Source organism: Microcaecilia unicolor, chromosome 2 (assembly GCF_901765095.1).
Source record: "Microcaecilia unicolor chromosome 2, aMicUni1.1, whole genome shotgun sequence".
NCBI classification, from domain to species: domain Eukaryota; kingdom Metazoa; phylum Chordata; class Amphibia; order Gymnophiona; family Siphonopidae; genus Microcaecilia; species Microcaecilia unicolor.
The window spans coordinates 266,535,494-266,557,567 of record NC_044032.1 but is presented as its reverse complement, the minus strand read 5'-3'; the positions used below and the strand labels follow the sequence as shown (position 1 = coordinate 266,557,567).

Below are 22,074 nucleotides of genomic sequence, written 5' to 3'. Positions count from 1 at the left end.
CCACAAAAGGAGCAAGTTCCCACATGGCGCCATCTTTTTCTTTTGATGTAGGCAGTGCACAGGAAAAGAAGGTGTTAAATGCTCTCAGGTCTCAACTCTCAATTTAATGATTTGGTTTTTTTTTTTTAATTATAAATAGTAACATAAGTCTGATTGTTGAGCACCTGAAGTCATAACATGATGTGTTTTTTAGTGGACGTTTACTAGGTGAAAACATCTCTGCAGGGAATCCATATAACCAGCTCCTCCAAGTGAACTAATAATTACTACTCTAACCAATAAAACCAAAATACTTCCTCCTGTGTACATCCGTATGCTGCACAAGCCAGCATGTTGTTGGGGGGGGGGGGGGGGGGGCGGGGGAAGGCAGGGCTGTGGGGCATCTTACCGTGGTCTTCACAATGTCAGACGTGTATCATCCTCTGGCTCTGGGCTCACGCTCCTCGTGCTGAGTCCTCCAGCCGAGTCTCGACTCTGTCCCCAGTCCTCTCTCCTCTACTATCCAGCCTGCTACTCTCTCTTAGTGTACTCTTCTACTGCTTGAGTCGACAAGGCCACACACTACCACCACCAAGCACTGTGTGCATGCATGCCTGCACATGCAGGCTAGGAGGCGGCGCAGAGCAGAACGAGAGGCGGCCGGATTATGTTTCCCCTCAAGTGTACAGCGCTGCGTACGTCTAGTAGTGCTATAGAAATGATAAGTAGTAGTAGTAAAGCGGTAAAAGGTAAGTGTCTGTTTTACCACGGGTAGAGGAATTACTACTGCTCCCGTGGGGCGGGGAAGTAATTGCAGTTTCCACCCACAGTAAAACATAGAAACTTTCAATGTTCCCGTGCCATTCTCTAGTTATGAGGTTCAATTTGTATTTTACTAATTATCCTAGTTTCCTGCAGTATCTCCACTGGAGCTGTTTTGTATATATCTTGATGACGTCCTCCAGTTTACTAAGAATGTATTAACTCAAACATTACTATATGCCACCATTCAAGAAACTGGAGCAGGGGGTGTCTACCCCAGACAATCTATCTCAATGGGCCTCTTAAATTTGACTATTTGGAAATATCTGGGTTAGAGTTGGTTGTACTAGCAGCTTTGATAGTCTAGCTCTGCAATCAGACCATGATTTAGTATTTCATAATTTTTCAAAATCATAAGTGAAAGTTTCCTGATGTGGCAAAAGCTGTGCAACATAAGAGGAAATCATTTATTTGATTAAGGCCTGAAGTTTTGCAGATAAAAGGTTTTTTTTTCCTTCAGCTTCCATAGCGATGTCTAGAGAAATGTCACTGTGTATGTGTTTTTTTTGAACCATCATGATGTATTGGAAGAACTGGGGCCTGTTTCCATACACCTAAAATTACCACCTTCCCAATATGTTTCATGTGTCCTGGTTAAGCCAGCACACGAGTCTCTGAATGGCCCCAGGGCAGTCATGGTGGTGGATAGAACTCCAGAATATGAGATTCAGAGGATTGTGGATGTTCAACATTCTAGAGATAAGTTACAATATTATCTATGATCACTGGAAGGGCTATGGACCAGGAGATTTTGGAAAGATGCTTCTAGGTTCATGCCAGACAACTTCTTCACCAATTCCATACGTGTCATGCCTCCAAACACCTGGGACCCCCATGGAAGGGGATACTGTCACGCACTTACCCCCCAAAAGGCTGGGCCTATACAGAAGTGAGCCCCATCCTCTTCTTGCCCTTTATAGTATCACTAGTCTCTCAGGCTCATAATCTGACACACCTGATTGGTCCACTATGAATGCCCCTCCTCTGATTGGTTCCTGAAGCATGCCTCTCTACTGATTGGCATCCTGTGTCTATCTAAACCATGGAAACTCTGCCCACCTTGTCCTTCTGTAAGTCTTTGTGTGTCTTGTGGTTTGATGCTTCTTGATGTTTGACCCCTGCTAGTCTCCCAATAATAAATCTGCTCTGACTGCCCAGACTCTCACCTGTAGGGAGAAGAGAGATGCTGAATGTGTGCTGATTGGTTCCACATCCAGTACTTCATGTGCCTTCACTTTCTACTGGACATCCAATGTCTTCTCCCTGCTTAGAGCACCTTAGGCTTGGGTCTTAAGTCCTGGCAGCCTTTGCATACCGAAGAACTCAACTCAAAATCAAAGAGTACTCTTACAGATGAAGAAGCGTGTCACCAATCCCTGGTGTTTGAGAGTGGAACCAACTGTGAGCTGGTGTAAATTGAAAAGTAAAAAAAAAAAATCACATAAATCATCTCCTAACATTGGTTCATTCTGGTTAATTCAATTGCAATAACTTGCCCAAACAAAGTGGAACAATTCTATTACTGACTCTTATAACATTTATAGGATGCACTACACTGGTCATAACAATAAACTGCTTTTATGTATATATAAAATCACTACTTTCATAAAAATAGTTTTTGTAATTAAGGGGCCTTTTTCACTAAAGCCATTAGGGGCCCTTTTACCAAGCTGTAGCAAAAGGGGGTCTGCGTTGGCATCAGTGCATGTTTTTTTATGTGTGCCAAGGCCCCCTTTTACTGCAGTGGGTAAAAGGTAGGTCTTTCTTTTTTTAAAAGAAATGGCTGTGTGGCAAGTGAAGCACTTGCCAAATGGCCATTTGGGGGGGGGGGCCTATTGCCACCCATTGAGGTGGGGTAAGGGCTCCAGCTGTAACCAGGCAGATTACCACCACTATTTTTGTAGCGCCGGATATGACAGAGCACTGGGGGTGGGAAGTACCGCCAGGATGGTGCGGTAGCTCAGCAGTACTTCCTTTTTGGCAAATGGTAAGCCCGTACTGGGCTTACCGCCGCTTTGTAAAATGGGCCCTGAATGTGAGGTTAACATGCATAAAACAGGCTACTGTGTGACCACTGTATTTTTATTTGTTACATTTGTATCCCACATTTTCCCACATAATACCGTGAAGGCATTCGCCAAGTCTGGTATGGGAATAGTACAAAATGTTATAGTGGGATAGGGAAGATAAGATTCAATCAAGTTGAGTTTGAGGTAAAAGGATTTGTCAATGTTCAATACGATCTTTGATAGTGATGTGCTGCAGGCTTGAGTCACCTAAGTTGGGTCATTCGGATATGCCTTTCCGAATAGGTGAGTCTTTAATAATTTTCTGAATTTTAGGTGATCATAAGTTTAAGGGGCTTTGAGGTAATTTGCCTGTTTCCACATGTTAAAATGCGTGTTACTGAATTTTTCAAAATGCTTAATTCAGATGGGACGCTGTGGGTGGGCAAGAGGCATGGATGCGTTAACCAGCTAGTTCATTATACTTGCTGTGCTCTAACTGGCTAATAAACTGTTAATGTGGGAGCGCTAAATAGGAGGCAGTAAGTGTTCTCACATTAACTCAGAGCAGGTAGTGTGCATTAATCCAAATGTTAACACATGATCTGCAGTAAAAAAAAATTATGGGAATGCCCCTTCATGATGTAGAGTTCATTTTGGACCTATGTTTTCAATTTTAGAAATAGCACTCTGAAGTCCTTTTACCAAGCTGTGGTAAAAGGACCCCTGCAGTGGCACCAGCGTGTGTGTTTGCCGCACACCGAGGTAATCCTTTAGCACAATGAGTAAAAGGCAAATTTTTTTTTTTTTAAAGGCAATGGGCACGTGGTAAGGTAACCTTGCCACAAGGCCATTTCCTGGGGGAGCCCTTACCACCAGGTATTTAAGAGGCAGTAAAGGCTCCCGCACAAACTCAGCATGCAGTGGGGGCAGGCACTACCATCGGGCTCCATGATAGCCCGGTGGTAGTACCAGAACACCATGCAGGAAGCCCATGGTGGGCTTCCCGTGCTTTAGTAAAAGGACCTCTCTGGAAGTACAAGATTTCTTAGCATTTTATTTTTTCAATCTTTCTAGTACTGGCCATCGTAACATTCACAGATGCGGCCACCGCCCCCCTCTGGGTCTTCAATATTCAGAGCCTGTAAGGCGTCTGTAATAAGGGAGGGAAGCTCTTCCCTATGAAAACTCCTAACCGCGGACTTGTCATCCTGCTCAATCTCTCCTTCTTCTAGGTCCTCCACCTCCAATGGTCTGGAGGAACCTTCCGCGCCCCCACCAAGGGACTAAGAAGGAGAACGGTGGTCTTATGGAGTCTGACGCTGACATAGAGTGTAGTCGCCTACGCTTCAGTGCAGGGGTCTCCCCCGCAAGGGAGGATAAGACCTCATCATCAGGAGGAGGACAGTCTAGGGGTGCAGGAACAGCAGCCTGCACATGTGGTTGTATTGCCACGGGGGAGGCTTGCCTCATTAAAAACGCCTGGTGCATTAAAAGAATGAATTCAGGGGAAAACAGATTCCCCTGCTCCCCCAGACCAGAAAGAGAGGCAGCTACCGCCCCCCCCGAGGATCCCTGGCATAACCACCCCCTCGGATAACGGGACCGCTGTTCTCCCACCAAGCTCCGCTGGAGGGACCACATGTTCGCTGTGCTCCGGTGAATCCAAGATGGCACCGATGCCTAGAGCGGGAAAAGTCAGCCTCCGCAGCCACCACCGTACTCGATGACCCCAAACCATCTAGGCAGGCCGAGGGACAAAGCCCTGCCGCCTTGCGCCGCTTGCCACAGCGCGAGCAGCGCTTAACAGTTTCTGCCGCCATCCCAGACGTGAAACGGCGCTAGTACTGAGGGGAAGGCTATAGCGAGACTCACCGCACCGCCGACCTCCCAGGAGGAACTATTCGACGGATCAATGCCTCAACACCCGGTCCAAGAAGCTCGGGTCTGGTATTGTGCTGCGTTCCCTTGTTTTTTGTTTTTTTTTTGCTGTGAGGAAATTCCAGCCAACAGCAGAATAGTAGACAGGCAGCAGAAGAGAAATATCACAGGGTAAGGCAGGGACTACCAAAGGGCATGCCTTTAAAGTGGGCTCCACCAGCCACACAACCCAAGCTCAACTGGACAGATCCAGGAGCTGTGAAGATCCGTCTAACACCTGCTGGAGATAGAGATAAACTAAAGAGGGCAGGACCTGGGTTCTCTGGGTCACTGCCTTCTTTTAGTGTTCTCTATCTCCACCTGCTGGTAGACGGATACAACCCACCAGTTCCTGGATTCATCTGCTGCTGAAGCTAAGGAATAAAGACTTATGGACTTTTAGGAAATTATCCAAACCTTTGTTAAACCTTGCTAAACTGCTTTTACCACATTCTCTGGCAACAAATTCCAGAGTTTAATTACATTTTGCGAGAAGAAATATTTTCTCTGGTTTGCTTTAAATTTACTACTTATTAGTTCATTATGTGTCCCCTACGCCTTGTATTTTTGGAACCAGTAAACAAGTGATTCATGTCCACTCCACTCAGTATTGTATAGACCTCTATTATATATCCCCTCAACTGTCTCTTCTCCAAGCTGAAGAGCCCTAGTCTCTGTAGCCTTTCCTCATAGGGAAGTCATCCCATCCCCTTTATCATTTTCATTGCCCTTGACTGTACCTTTCCTAATTCTGTTATATATTTTTTGAGATGCAGTGACCAGAACAGCACACAGTATTTGAGGTGCAGTTACACCATGGTGTGAAACAACGACATTATAACATTCTCATTTTTATAAGTAATGCCATACTGGGAAAAGACCAAAGGTCCATCGAGCCCAGCATCTTGACCCCGACAGCGGCCAATCCAGGTCAAGGGTACCTGGCAAGCTACCCAAACGTATTAACATTTTATACGTTATTCCCGAAATTGTGGATTTTTCCCAAGTCCATTTAGTAGCGGTCTACGGACTTGTCCTTTAGGAAACCGTCCAACCCCTTTTTAAACTCTGCCAAGCTAACCGCTTTCACTACGTTCTCCAGCAACGAATTCCAGAGTTTAATTACGCGTTGGGTGAAGAAAAAGTTTCTATTTGTTTTAAATTTACTACACTGTAGTTTCATCGCATGCCCCCTAGTCCTAGTATTTTTGGAAAGCGTGAACAGACGCTTCACATCCACCTGTTCCACTCCACTCATTATTTTATATACCTCTATCATGTCTCCCCTCAGCCATCTCTTCTCCAAGCTGAAAAGCCCTAGCCTCCTTAGTCTTTCTTCATAAAGAAGTCGTCCCATCCCCGCTATCATTTTCGTCGCCCTTCGCTCCACCTTTTCCAATTCTACTATATCTTTCTTGAGATGCGGCGACCAGAACTGTCTTGCAATATCTGCTTGCTATACGACTATCACGTTTTATCATTATCATGTTGCCCAAAATCCTTCTATAACGCTATATGTCTACTTTCTAAAATATTACCACCACTCATGATGTATTGTAAGCCACATTGAGCCTGCAAAGAGGTGGGAAAATGTGGGATACAAATGCAATAAATAAATAAATAAATAAATTGAACACAATACTCAAGGTGCGGTCACACCATGGAGCGATACAACGGCATTATAACATCCTCACACCTGTTCTCCATACCTTTCCTAATAATAACTTGGCCACCTGTTAACATGCCAGCCATATTTTGTGACTGTGTTTCCCTTCTCCCAGCCCAAGTCTAGGTGTCTGGCATTGTCTCTGCAACAGTCTTTGTCCTTGAGACTAGCAGTAGATAAAAATGAGCAAAATAAGTCCATTTCTTGTTAGGGATTCTCAGGAAAGAAAAGGTAACAGGGTTAGTGGTGGTGTTAAAACAAGACAGAAGAAACTTAAAATGACTGAGAATAAGGGTAATGCATTTGATATGCCACCTTTCTGTGGTACAACCAAAGTGATTTATATGTTACATACAGGTACTTTGTCCCCAGTGGGCTTACAATATAAGTTTTGTACCTGGGGTAATGGAGGGTTAAGGGTTCCTTTACTAAGGTGCGCTAACAGATTTAGTACACGGTAAATGCCGCACATCACACTGAAAGGAGAAACAGGAGTGATATGATACAGACATTCAAATATTTGAAAGGTATTAATTCGCAAACGAACCTTTTCCGGAGATGCGAAGGCGGTAGAACAAGAGGACAAGAAATGAGATTGAAGGGGGGCAGACTCAAGAAAAATGTCAGGAAGTATTTTTTCATGGAGAGAGTAGTGGATGCTTGGAATGCCCTCCCGCGGGAGGTGGTGGAAATGAAAATGGTAACGGAATTCAAACATTCATGGGTTAAACATAAAGGAATCCTGTTCAGAAGGAATGGATCCTCAGGAGCTTAGCCGAGATTGGGTGGCAGAGCCGGTGGTGGGAGGCGGGGCTGGTGGTTGGGAGGCAGGGATAGTACTGAACAGACTTATACGGTCTGTGCCAGAGCCGGTGGTGGGAGGCGGGGCTGGTGGTTGGGAGGCGGGGATAGTGCTGGGCAGACTTATACGGTCTGTGCCCTGAAGAGGACTGGTACAAATCAAAGTAGGGTATACACAAAAAGTAGCACATATGAGTTTATCTTGTTGGGCAGACTGGATGGACCATGCAGGTCTTTTTCTGCCGTCATCTACTATGTTACTATGAGGCATATTTTCAAAGCACTTAGCCTTCCAAAGTTCCATAGAAACCTATAGAACTTTGGAAGGCTAAGTGCTTTGAAAATATGCCTCCAGGTTACCCAACATTCTATTCGCTTTCCTAGCCACAGCAGCACACTGAGCAGAAGGTTTCAGTGTATTATCAACAACGACACCCAGATCCCTTTCTTGGTCCGTAACTCCGAACATGGAACCTTGCATGACGTAGCTATAATTCGGGTTCTTTTTTCCCCACATGCATCACCTTGCACTTGTTCACATTAAATGTCATCTGCCATTTAGCCGCCCAGTCTCCCAGTCTCGTAAGGTCCTTCTGTAATTTTTAACAATCCTCTCGCGAGTTAATGACTTTGAATAACTTTGTGTCATCAGCAAATTTAATTACCTCGCTGGTTACGCCCATCTCTAAATCGTTTATAAATATATTAAAAAGCAGCGGTCCTAGCACTGACCCCTGAGGAACCCCACTAACTACCCTTCTCCATTGTGAATACTGCCCATTTAACCCCACTCTGTTTCCTATCCTTCAACCAGTTTTTAATTCACAATAGGACATTTCTTCCTATCCCATGACCCTCCAATTTCCTCTGTAGCCTTTCATGAGGTACAATGTCAACCGGCTGCCCTTTGTGCACGTTTGTTTACTCCTTCAAAGAATTGAAGTAAATTGTTTTCCATTCCTTTCCTAATAGTTACTAACATTCTATTTTCTTTCTTCGCTGCTGCTGTACGCTGAGCAGAGGGTTTCAACGTATCGTCAGTGATGACAACTAGATCCTTTTCCTGGCAGTGACTCTTTAATGTGGAACCTTGCATCACATATTTATGTTGTTGAGTTGAAGAATTATGGGGCAATTTTCAGCAGTAGCACCGAGTGGCTTAATTTAAATGCCAGTAACAGCATTTAAACTTAAATTAAAACATAATGGAACAGAACAAAACCGTCCAAGTGTAAAACAAAGACGTTTTCAGCTAGACCTGTTTTTATAACGAATAAGGCACAAAAGGGTGCCGTAAATGACCAGACGACCACTGGAAGGAATCAGGGGTGACTTCACCTTACTCCCCCACTGGTTACTAACTCCCTCCCACCCCCCAAAAATGTGATTAAAAACATTACTTGCCAGCCTCTATGCCAACCTCAGATTAATACTCTGGTCCATTAGAACAGCATGTCGGTCCCAGGAATAGCCTAGTGGTGGGTGCATTGCACTGCAGACAGGTGGACCCAGGCCCATACCTCTCCCTACCTGTTACACTTGTGGAGGAAAAGTGAGCCCTCCAAAACTCACCACAAACCCAATGTACTCACATATAGGTGCCCCCTTCACTCGTAAGGGATATGGTACTGGTGTACAGTTGGGGGTAGTGAGTTTTGAGGAGGCTCAGAAGACAAGATAAGAGAGCAATGGTGAGATGTGTTACCTGGGTGCATTTTATGAAGTCCACTGCAGGCCCCTTAGGGTGCCCTATTGCTTTCCTGGGATGTCAGGGGGAACCAGTCTACTAAAAATGTGGCTCCTCCTACATCCCAATGGCTTGATTTTTTTGCGTTTTGCACTTGGACGTTTTGTTTGAAAATGGACCAAAAAAAAAAAAAAACCCCCCCGTCCAAATCACAAAACCTTGTATTTTCGAAAAAGATAGACATTTTTCTTTTTTGAAAATGACCTTTTCCCTGGCAGACAATAAAATAGGATACAGACAGTGAATTATCTGGTCATCCTAATTAGTACAGGATAGCATCTCTAATGAAGATGACATAAAAGCGAGCTTCCTGTGAACATTGAGGAATGACTGTAGATTAATGCTATGTCCCCTTCCCTTCATTATTTCCCTGCGTTGGTGAATCATCTTATATCCATTTGCAGAATCATCAGAAAGTTATAGCCAGGTCTCTGAAATGCCCATCAACCCTGGTTGTTCTTCCGCTATACAGTTCTTAATTGTACTTGATTTGTTTACGGCAAATTTGGCGGTAATATAATAAACCAGTATAGGCATAAGTAGAACTAACCTCCTGTATATGCCCTACTTTGGTCAACTGGTGTGCAAAACCCATGTTCAAGTTTCTAAATCTGTCATGTTGATTCTTCTATGTCATATGGTGATACTACTTCTATTAAATTCAGCATAACCATCTGGTTCATGTGGCCCAGGTGGGGTTTGTGAAAGGGCGGACAGCAGTTAAGAATGTCCGCGCTATTTTGGCATCTTTGGAAGTGGTAGCTCAAAAACGCTTGTCTTCCCTTTTAGTTAGTTTTGATGCAGAGAAAGCGTTTGATCGGGTGAGATGGCCATATCAGTTTGCTGCTCTGAGGCATTACGGCTTCGAGGGATTTTTTTTTTAGACCCAGTTCGTGTTTTGTATTTAGAGCCTCAGGCATATGTGTGGGTAAATGGGGTACGCTCGCGCCAGTTTCGGATTTTCAGGGGTACGAGGCAGGGGTGCCCATTTGTCTCCTCTCCTGTTATCGTTGGACCCCCTGGTTAGAGAAATAACTCTTTCATCCTGACATTACGGGAGTACCGGTAAGTTCTTCGAGGTTTCTTCTGTCGGCTTTTGCGGATGACCTCCTGGTACATCTTACTGATCCCTTTAGGTCATTGCCTGCTCTGTTGGAACTCTTTCAAGAGTATGGGGATTTTGCTGGCTTTAAGCTTAACTACACTAAGTCCCTGGCGTTGGCCTCTGGGGAAGCCCAGCGACAGGAGTGTGTGTGTGTGTGTGTGGGTCGAATTTTCTTCTTCGATGGGCAAGGGGTTCTTTTCTCTATTTGGGCCTTTGTTTGTCCATGCAAGTGTCGGATTTATACCATTTGAATGTCATGCGATTACTAAAGTCAACGGAACAGCGGTTGCGAGCATGGGTGTCTTTGCCTCTTATGCTATATGGGCGAATCCAGTTATTTCGTATGGTGGAGTTCCCTAGATGGTTGTACCTGTTACAGTTACTGCCTGTTTATATTCGTCAGTGAGATCATAAATTGCTTAATTGTCTGATTAGGCTTTATTGTTGGGGAGGGAAGAAGGCTAAGCTCCCGTTGTCTTTATTAATGGGGTCTTGGGGAGAAGGGGGGTTGGGTTTACCGGATCTAAGGCGGTATAATCGGGCATGTCATTTTGGAGACTGGTTCTTTGATAAGGAAGACTACACGCCTCGGCGGCTGGAGCGTCAATACTTTGCCCCTTGTCATTTCTATTTCTTGCTGCAAGCGCCCCCGTCTGTTATCCCGGCTCACCTGCAAAATAGCCTACTGTTGTCTTCCTTGCATACACTTTGGAGAGACATAGTGAGAGTTTGGGGATTGGACTTATGTACGTCTGATTTGCTGCCAATATGTGGGAATTTGTTGTTTAAACCTGGGACTGATAATGGCACGTTCCGACGTTGGGCACAGATGGGTTTAACTCAGTTGGAGCATGTTTTGAATGTGCAGGGTGTGTTGTTGAACCTGGGAGCCTTGGGCATAGGGTATGAAATTAACAACATCTTTGCTTATAATCAACTGGCACATAATGTCAACTCTTTGGATGCTGCTGCCTTGCGTTCTCAACATAGTCATCAATTGAGACAGTTTTTTCAATCGATACGAAGGGATTGTCTCTCAGTCTCAGGTCTCTATAAGACTCTAGGAACGTTGTCACTTTGTAAGGACCGGGAGTTAATTCAGCAGCGTTGGGCCTGAGATTTGTTGACATCCAACCTATCCTTAGATTTTAATGTCCTGACTTCTAGGATTCCTGGGCTGACGGGTACTGCTGGCTTGCGGGAATGGCAACACCGTATTCTACACAGAGCGTATCTTACGAAGGTTCAGATTTTCAAGATGGGAGGGGTGGATATTCCTTTGTGTGGGAAGTGTGGGAGGATGCCGGGTTCCTTTTTCCACTGCTTATGGGAATGCTTTAGGGTGCGGAATTCTATTAGACAAATATGAGATTTTTGCACTGCAGAGCAGGCTGGCTAAGCAACTGTTTCGTAAGACTTGCTTGATTGGTAAGAGGCTCATTTTGAGTCAGTGGGTCAGCGACTGTCCCCCGGATTTCTGGCATTGGAGGAATAAATTACATGAGTTCATGCTTTTTGAATGTCGGGGGGTGCGGGGATCTCCCAAGAGAAGGAAGCAATTTCTTGACGTTTGGGGACCATATATACAATCTTTGCATACTCGGGGTAGAAGTCTGGTACTTAATTCTCTTTGATTCCTGGGAATTGGTACTTGTGTGTCCTCTAGGGAATGGAAGACACAGGAAGTACCTCTACGTAGGATGTATAGGGTTAAGGGGAGGAATTTATTGGGGAGTCTTGTTCAATTATAGTAGGTGCTAACTCACGGCTTGTATTGGGTTGTGCGTCCCCCCTTCTTTTTTTTTTTTGTTTGTTGTCGGTGTGTAAGGGACGCTTTCACATTTGATGCCTGTGAGAAGCACCATGGTTTTGTCTTGAGATTTGGGATGGGGTGGAAGGCGAGGAGAGAAGAGAAGGAGATGATAAAAGTCGGCTGGAACTTGGCTCTCTTTTGTATGAAGTGTGCTCCTTGGGGCTTGGCTTTGAGCATGTTTCTGGTTGAGGACTGTATGTAGATAAGTAGTACTATTTCTCTTCCAGGACCTGGAATATGTTACTAGTAAGAGGTTGCGGGGGAAGGGGGAGGGGCTAAAAGGTTAAAACTTGGATGAAAGATGTTACTTTGTATGGTGTGCATCTTTGTGCAAATGTTTTATTTTGACTTCTCGTCAATAAAAAATGTTGAAACTAAATTCAGCATAACCAACTCACAGTCAAGTAAAACTTTATGATGTGAGATACATGATACATTTTTGGCTGACGTGAGTTATACAGTCAGTATCTGCCAACCAAGACCGTAGAAGATATCGCTGTTTCCCAGAAGTAAGATAAACAGAAAACATGCCAACTCTCTCAGCTTCATGGCCATGCTAAAGTCACAAAATCATCTCACCACAATAAAAACAAAGTGAAAGGAACCTACCAGCCTGCAGACTTCAGTAAAGTGACTACAATAAAATATTTGGTTACTACAGTCCTACATAACATTACTAAAACACATATTCCAAAAACAACATCAAACTTAAAAACTGCACACAAAGTTGCGTTTGGAAGCAGTTTCTAGAATTGGATAGTAAGGCTTCTTTTATCAGGAATGATTATCTTTCAACCAATTTGTTCCAATAAAGGACTCAGTTTCTGAAAAAATGCCACCATCTGACAAAGTTATCCCCCTTCGATGTGCACCTTTGGTGACACGCCTGAGGCAGTGTGCTTCATTCTTAGTGCGCTTTTCAGCTTGAACAGGTAGGAAGTGAGGACACAGTGGGCCCAAGCCACACCGCCGAAGATGCTGCTGTGTATAGTGAAAGATGGTAAGATAACAGCACTGCTGAAATAAGATGTTATCAACATTCAGGATGAAAAGTACAGTTCAGAGGGATAGTAGACAGTAAAAAGCCTTCCTCAGTCTTGGCATGCTTTTCAGCTTGAACAAGCAGGAAATGACAACACAGAATGGGTGGAGCCATGCCACGCTGCTGCAGATACTGCTGTGTACAGTGAAAGATGGTAACATAATGGTACTGTTTTCTTGAAGCCAGTAACTCCTGGGAACTGATTTTCTTAGTGCAAGCACCACAAAGCTCTGAAATGCACAGAAAAAGGTTTAAGATTGAATCTGCCTCGTTCATGACTTTGTTTAAAGAAATGAGGCATTCTGAACAAAAAAGAACCAAATCTGGAATTTACAAACTTAAAATACCATGTCCTCTCAGGCAGGCAGGTGCTCTGTTCTATTCCAGCTGGCTAAATGTAGCCTGTGTCGGTTACATCAGCTACAGCAAACCGAGGCTGACTACAAAAACTTCCTACAAGCAGGTAAAGCTGCATAGTGAATGGCTCTAGCTGGACAGAAAACATGTCCTTGATGCCTCCTTACTGTAGTGGTGACAGATGTACCATGTGAATCTGTAACTTGGTAGGAGATTTTGTACACGGTTAAACATCTTTTAAACTTGTCAAATACGGTTGGTTCTGTGAAATATATTTTTCAAACCTCCAGTCACCTTTATTAATAGTAAGAAGGAATTTTGAGTGTAAATCTTAAGATTTGTGTCTGCTGTAAATCTAAATGCTCCTGGAAGACAGTACTTTTTTTTGCTATTTTATTGCTGACATTTATTTCTCAATTTTTTTGTCCTGGTCTTCCTCCAAGTGTGGACCTGATAGATGCTATTGAGATTTTCTTTCTGTATTATATATAATAATTTCATTTATAATAGTTTGTATCTTTAGCATTTTCTGTATAAATGTATACTGTAATATGTAAATTGCATTTAAAAATAGAAAAAAAACATTGCCCACCTCTGACTGCACTGGCATCTGTGGCAGGTATTCATGCATGTTCATCACGTTTCTTCCCCACCTTTTTCCAGCATATCTGCTGTTTTTGCTCATTGGTCAAGCTCACATTGACCATGAGAAACTCCATAGGAATATCTGTCCTGGTCCATCACTTCCATCTTCTTCTGTGCATCCTAGAAAAGAAAGGAAAATGAATGCTAAATTCAGACAGCAAAAATATAATATAAATACAGTACTTACAAACCACTAATTTCTTTAAAATGGTTCATTGCGGTGTACAAAAAAATAATAATTAAAAAAATATATATATCAAGTTATCTTTCATTACATACCATAATATAAAATCTTCAACAACTAAACAACATCCTAAGATTGCTCAAATAAAAAAAGTTCTAATCTTTTTCTGAAATACTAAGGGGCCTTTTACAAAGCTGCGCTAGCGTTTTTAGTTTGCGGTAAAAATCAGCTGGTGGCAAACACTTAGACAACCACAGGAATATGTTGGGAGTCTCAGCATTTACCGCCAGCTGTTTACTTCGAGCTAAAAACACTAGCACGGCTTTGTAAAAAAGCCCTTTTGTATTTCAGAAAAAGATTAAAACTTTTTTGAGTGACCTTTGCAAAAGACCCCCTAAATAACTTATTGTTGGATTTCTAGTTAACTACACAAATGACTACTAAATACCCAATTCAGCTTCCTTCTAAATGTTTGGCTTATGAATTCAAGCCAGTCATTATAGCTTGCCTATACAAAGGCTGAAAAGCGCTTCTGCTACATTTTTATTATGTTTTGACAAATGTTGAAGACATGTTGCATGAAAAAGACTCCTCATCTGAGTAAAATGCTTCCATCGTTCCTTTTCAATTTCTACTAGTTTACATTCTGTTTTGGATTTACTTAATGAGCATGTTTGCAGATGAATTGTTATAATGGATTCCATGACCTGTTTGCAAAGATGGGAAACTCTACTTTACCTCTCTTAGTGCTGTCAAGTTCATCAGAAGACTCTCACATAAGTAAACTCAAAGTCAAAATTCATGTCTTGTGTTCCTACTGTTCCAATGGAATACCCCTATGTTTTGGAGGATGAGGATGGTGGGTGAAGCAAAGTCAGCACTGTTTCCTCGTGACCTTCCACTGACACTTCCAGCACTTCTGATGGCCAGTTCATTTTGATACTGTGTACTGTAGGAACCAACTCACACTCAGGGAACCGTCCCTCTTGACAACCCTGTTCTGAAAATTAGAAAGAGTAAGATATGAAACTCAAAAGATACTAAAATAAAAAAAAACTGAATTCCGTGGCTTTTCATAGGCAAGGATAAAAAATTGGCACCTATCTACCATTCTTGGGAAATTCTAATAAGAGATATTTCACTGCCTGAAAAGAACTGAACAGCAGCAAATTTAAGAACACAACTATAAGGCAAATCAGCCAAAAGAGATGTAAGGCCTGGCCACCATCCTAAAGTGAGAGGAAAAAATTGCTTTAGCAAACCAAACCACTGAACAATCTAAGAGTAAAACAAATGGTGAAGAGTATTCATACACAACAGAAATAGGGTGGAGAGGGCCCAATATCAAGAGATCAGTCACCACACACAAGGGTAAGATGCTTCAAAAAACTTTAATCAGGACCCAACACAGTCCGTGTTTCGGCTTTATCAGCCTTCCTCAGGGGTCAATCAATTGGGATTCAGCAATACATCAACTGAAGGAGCATTTAATAATCAATTAGTAATGATCACAAAAACCTTGACAAGCACTACATATAACGCACACAGACAAAGCTTTTTTTTCCATTTTTTCAAGCTTTGTCAGTGTGCGATATATGTAGTGTTTGTCAAGGTTTTTGTGATCATTACTAATTGATTATTAAATGCTCCTTCAGTTGATGTATTGCTGAATCCCAATTGATTGACCCCTGAGGAAGGCTGATATAGCCGAAACACGGACCGTGTTGGGTCCTGATTAAAGTTTTTTGAAGCATCTTACCCTTGTTTTTGAAGCATCTTACCCTACGAACCAGTTTAATCCAGCATGCTGTGGAGGCCTTGGATGCTGCCTCCCCCTTGTGCAGTTCCTAAAACAGGGAAAAGAGCTTGTCTGACTTTTGAAAGGGACTAGTCACCTTCAAATAGCCTAATATCCCTGTCTGCACATCCAGCTTATTACACTGTTGAAGAGATGAAAAGAGATCACCTTGAGTAAAAAGGATGGAATAGTCCGTATCGAAATAGTGTGCTCCAAAAAGACAGGTATGAGTCCTTACAGAAGGCCAATCTGACCGAACATAGTGCCTCTAGTAACACCATCTTCAGAGTAAGATCCTTCAGGGTAGCATGCTTCAAAGACTCAAAGGGGTGTGTGTGTGGGGGGGCACCTAGGACACTGAGGATAAAATAGGTCCCACTGAGAAGGGGGCTGAGATGTTTGACCCCCTGCAAGAACCTTACCACATCAGGGCGAGCCCTGGACTCTCTCCTAGAAGCACGAGATGTCTGAAGTCAGGAGTCCCTCAAGGTTCTTCATTATCTGCCCCTTTATTTGTTTCTGGTTCCAGTACGTTGACAGGGCTGATGACCTTCAGTTTTATTTTCCTGTTTCATCGCAAATCGGGGAAGGGTCAAATTGATTGAATTTTATCTTAGAGCAATATTAATCTGGATGAATACCAGTTCACTCTCTTTGAACATTGGCAAGTCTCAAATTTTGTGGTCATCCCATTCTGGTGAAAGATGTCCTGTTTGAAAACATATCCCTGTCTATATTAGGCTCAGTGAAAAGCTTAGGAGTGATTTTGGATTCTGCTTTGTCGTTAAGCAACAAATTTCTGCTGTTGGTGTGTTTTTTGAAATATGGTTGGTAGCGAGACTTAAAGGTTTGTTTTCTATGGAAAATTTTCAGTTGGTAATGTAGAGTTATGTTCTGCCCCATTTGGACTACTGCAACATTCTCTTTTGAGGTCTTCCACAAAAATCTTTAAGGGCACTGCAGGTAGCCAAAAATTCTGCTGCTTGGTCAAATGGAGATATGAATACGGTTGAACATATGACTCCCCAATTGCAAAAGCTTCATTGGTTGCCTATTTTTGGTGCATTAAATTTAAAGTTTTTAAAGCCCAACAGAGTAAAGCTCCTTTAATCATGGCTCAGAGCCTTAAGGTCTATCAGCCTTCAAGGGAATTGAGATCCCAGGGATGTAATCTTTTGGATGTGCCTTCTGTTCATCAAGTTCGTCTTGCTGAAAATCGTGCTTGTATATTTCAGGTAGCAGGACCAGTTATGTGGAATGCACTTCCATTAGAAATGTGTCAGATTGTGTCATTACCAATGTTTAAAAAAACAGAGACTTTTTTTCTTTTTGTGAGACATTTTGCTGATTATGCAAGTAATTTTATACTACATTTTGTTAATTTTAAGGCTGTTGTATGTTCCCTGCTGTCTGTTTTATTGTGTAGTATGCTTTAGTTTTGATGTTTGCTTTATTTTTATGAGTGTATGTTGTAACCTGCTTAGATGTACTGGATAGGCGGGATATAAATTTGATAAATAAGAGAACTGCCACCTGGACAAGGAGATAAGGAATAATCTACTATTAGTGACAACCTGTAACATGTCATTATCATCATCCGTGGTACCCGAAGATTGGATGGTGGCCAAATATAACGTCAATTATTACAAAGTGTTCCAGGAGTGATCTGAGAAATTACAGACCAGTACTGATCTCAGTTTCGGGCAGAATGATAGAAATTCTAAAGGATAAAATTACCAAACACATAGCCATAGTTTAATGGGACAGAATCAACATGGATTCAGCAATGGGAAATCTTGCCTCACCAGTTTGCTACATTTCTTTGAAGATGTGAACACATGTGGGTAACGATGAGTCAGTTAATGCAGTGTATCTAGATTTTCAGAAAGCTTTTGACAAAGCCCTACATAAACGACTCCTGAGAAAATTAAAAAGTCATGGGATAGGAGACATTTTCTGTTGTGGATTGGGAACTGGTTAAAAGATAGAAAACAAACAGTAGTGTTAAATGGCCATTTCACTCATCGGAGGAAGGTGAACAGTGGAATATCCCAGGGATCTGTACTGAGACTGGTGCTTTTTAACATATTTATAAATGGCCTGGAAACAGGAATAACAACTGAAGTGATCAAATTTACTGATGACACAGTTATCCATAGTTAAATCACCAGATGGTTGTGAGAAATGGCAAGACGTTACAAAGCTGGTCATCTAAATGGCAGATTAAATTTAATGTGGACAAATGTAAAATGATGCACATTGGGAAGATTAATCCAAATCATAGTTACCTGATGCTAGGTTCCACCTTAGGAATTACCACCTAAGAAAAAGATCTAGGTATCTTTGTGCACAATACATTGAAATCTTCTGCTCAGTGTGTGGCAATGGCCAGGAAATCAAATGGAATGCTAGGAATTATTAGGAAAGGGATAGAAAATAAGACAAGGAATATTATAATGCCTCTGTATCGCTCCATGATGCAACCTCATCTCACCTTGAGTAGTGTGTGCAATTCTGGTCACCATATCTTAAAAATGATATAGTGGAATTAGAAAAGATTCAAAGGGCAATAAAAATGATTAAGGGGCTAGAACTCCTCTCATATGAAAAAAGGCTTAACAGGTTAGGGCTCATCAGCTTGGAGAGGAGACAGCTAAGGGGAGGATATGATTAGAGGTCCACAAAATCCTGAGTGGAGCAGAACAGGTAAATGTGAATTGTTTACTCTTTCAAGAAATTAAAATGATAAGAAGACACGCCATGAAGTCATATGGTTAATAGTTTTAAACAAACAGGAGAAAATATTTTTTCCATTCAATGAATAGTTAAGCTCTGGAATTCGTTACTGGATGATGATGTGGAAAAGGAATTAGCATATCTACATTTAAAAATGTTTTGGACAAGTTCTTGGAGCAAAGTCCATAAATTGCTATTAAGGTAGACATGGGAAATGCTACTATTTATCCCTGTGGGTCGGTAGCATGGAATCTTGCTACTCTAGATTCTGCCAGATACTTGTGACAAACTTTGGCCATTATTGGAATCAAGATAGTGGGTACACACTCTCATTCTCATACACACACTCTCTCACAGACACACTCGCACCCAGTCTCACTCTCTCTCTGTCACACACTCGCACATTCTCTCTCTCTCTCACAGAGTCACTCTCACACACACTCTCAAACATACACACTCTGAGGAAAACCTTGCTAGCGCCCGTTTCATTTGTGTCAGAAACTAGTCTTTTTTACTAGTTTTAAAGAAATCTGAAATTTTTGTTTTGTAAACAAGTATTTCTCATCATCTGGTTAGACTAATCCGCACTAATGGGTCGTGTCCCTTCCTGACTAGCAGATGTAGGTAGAGAGTCTAAACTTTTCAAGTGACATCACCAATATGAGGGCTGGTGCTTGCTGGAATCCTTTAGTATTTCTCTACCTCCAGCAGATGGTAAGGTAGGGTTTTGTGCTGTAGGTAGGTGAGATAGGCCTGACTCCCTGTGAGCCAGTTCACAGCCTGGCCCCCTCCCTACGAAGTGTTAAAGTCATCTTCACTCCTTCACTTACCTCGTCGGGTTGGGAGGGCGGCTAATTCGCGAGGGAGGCAGGCAGGCTTGAGCCACTGCGGTAAGACAGGAGGGTGGCTGTTGAGCGCGTCAGTGGCGTCAGGCAGGCTCGAGCCACGTTTTTTTTTTCCTTGTGACGTCAGCCTGTGTTACGGAGCCCAGCAGACCAACTCCGAAGAAGCCACGAACACAGGCAGCAAGACCAATAGAACGTTGGAGGTGAGAATTATTATATATGATTCATCTCTGTGTTCAGTTATTTAAGGCTCTGAGAGGCATTTTGCTTAGATTTATTAAATAAATGCACAACTGTTCCATTTCAAACTTTGCCTAGTTCACCATCAGGCATATTTTCAAAGCACTTAGCCTTCCAAAGTTCCATAGAAACCTATGGAACTTTGGAAGGCTAAGTGGTTTGAAAATATGCCTATGGGGCTCATTTTCAAAGAACTTAGACTTACAAAGTTCCATACGTTACTGTGGAACTGTGTAAGTATAAGAGCTTTGAAAATACGCCTCCATGACATTTCATATGCTAGACTAGGGCACCTATTAATACAGTCATGAGTACCTCTTCATGAAGAATGAAGGAATGTCCTTTACAGATATAAATAACTTACTGGCCTAACATGTGTTGCCAAATTAATACAGGTGGGAAGTAGTTCTACAACAAAGGGTTAATTAAAAAAAAGAAACATCAACCCACAAGTTATGCATTTAACTGCCTTTAACCAATAAGCTCCTACAATAATTCCCAATAGTGGACAAATTCTCAAAGTTCAAGGAAAGGGCAACTATGTGCATGAACTCTAATGTGGGCACATACCTATTTACAATAGTTCAACCCAAATGCAGACCTCTTAAAAGTATACATGTCCTGCTGTCAAGTGTACCAATATTCCCTCTAAGGACTAAGCTGACATGAGCAAAATATTTTCTTCCCAAGCAAAGGACTGAGTTGACGTGAACAAAACTTTTCTGTTACATTACCCTGTGAGCACTTCTTACAGATAAACACAGATGTGTGCACACAAAAATTCACAGGGAAGTTGGAAAGAATGTCATGAGCTAAGCTCTGCAAGCTTTCTCTACTTATTTGCCTATAGTTTAACTGTGTTTACATTTTACTTAGATACTGCATGTTTAGCACAGCTCACTAAAAAAAAAAAAAAAATCCCCAAAACAAACAAACAAAAAGGCCAGTAAGGGCTCTATTGAACACAGCAGGGAAGGACCCCTTCACTGACTACCTGCTGCCTCCCCCAGTACCTTTACTACTGCTGGCATTATGCACACTATAGTCACTCCAGGGAATTATGTACCAAAAAAAAAAAAAAAATCAAAACAATGAACAGCAAAATACAACATATTAAACAGAACTGTCTTTGCAGTATTCTGGAAATATATGCAGGTACTTTAAATTGTGACTCTCAGCCACCACTAGCTCCCCAGTCCAGCATCTTCCTGTTGGACACGTGAACAGTGATTTTCAGCAGCACTGTAACAAAAATCCTGAGGTCACTGGCATCCATAAAATAAGAACATACTAAGACAAACAAGACCCATGTTACCTATCAATGTTTTTGGTAGGTTGCCAAAGGGCCACCAGTTTTCAGCTCCGCTAGCCTCAGTTTGCAGTTGAGTTAGCAAACATTAGGTACAGCTAATATGTACCTAATGGTTAGAGCAGCAGGCTGAAAACCAGGGAAGCCAGAATTTAAACTTCACTACTGCTCCTTCAGATAAGTCATTGAATCCTCCATTGCCTCACGGACTAAAAAACTTAAACCCTCCAGGGGATTAGAAAATACCTACTGTACCTAAATGTAACTTGCTTTGAGCAATTACTGAGAAAGGTGTGATCTTTCTCCAAATCTAAAATCTAGTACTAGGCATAAGAAGAAGTAACAAGAAAACATGTGGGCAAACGGTCTTCGAAATCCAAAATGGAAAGCACAACAGCACATTTGATGAAGATAGGAAGAAATGTTGGGTGTGGTCAAAGGACTATCTTATTAAGCAATATTTGAGTATATGGCTCATGGTATACCAGTGCTTGAAACTCACCAATGTAAGTATTATGAACTGATTTAAATAAAATGAAGCAAAAAAAAGGGGTGGAAGAAAACCAAGTCCAAGTGACCAGCCAAAACACAGGAGTAAGAGCTCCAAGCAAAGTTTATTGGGACCCAAATAAATGAAGACACCACCTTAAGAAGATATATTAGGTGTGGTCCAAGGACTAAGATGCTGTCTCCATTTTATTTAAATCAATTCGTACTACTTTCACTATTCTGTCCACCTGCTCAAACTGATGCTAACCAACGTTGATTGTACACATTAGACTGTGCGCGAGCACTTACCATTTAACTCGCACGTGCCCAGGCCAGGACTGCCCATCTCAGTTATTTCATTTTGGACGGGGGAGTGGCCACTGCCTCAACCAGGGGACGGTGTAAAAGGCAGATCCGCTGTTCCGTCTTTCACCCTCAACCAATCACAAAACGTACTTTGTCGCAATGGATAGCGACTTGCATCTTTTTCTACCATAACAATCAAGACACAGCTCATCGTCTTCAGAGTGTGATTATTAGTAAAAGCGCATCTTCACAGAAGCTTCCCCC

The 22,074-nt window shown here is 42.2% G+C and overlaps 1 long non-coding RNA gene across 1 annotated transcript; it reads right to left on the bottom strand.

The window, feature by feature from the left end:
* Positions 1-12,186: 12,186 nt before the first annotated feature.
* On the bottom strand, positions 12,187-21,899 carry LOC115463526. The gene is made up of 4 exons (XR_003941035.1): positions 21,814-21,899; positions 14,826-15,087; positions 13,851-14,023; positions 12,187-13,131 (listed from the first exon to the last, which is right to left on the bottom strand). It is a non-coding gene; the product is annotated as an uncharacterized LOC115463526 (long non-coding RNA).
* Positions 21,900-22,074: the final 175 nt, after the last annotated feature.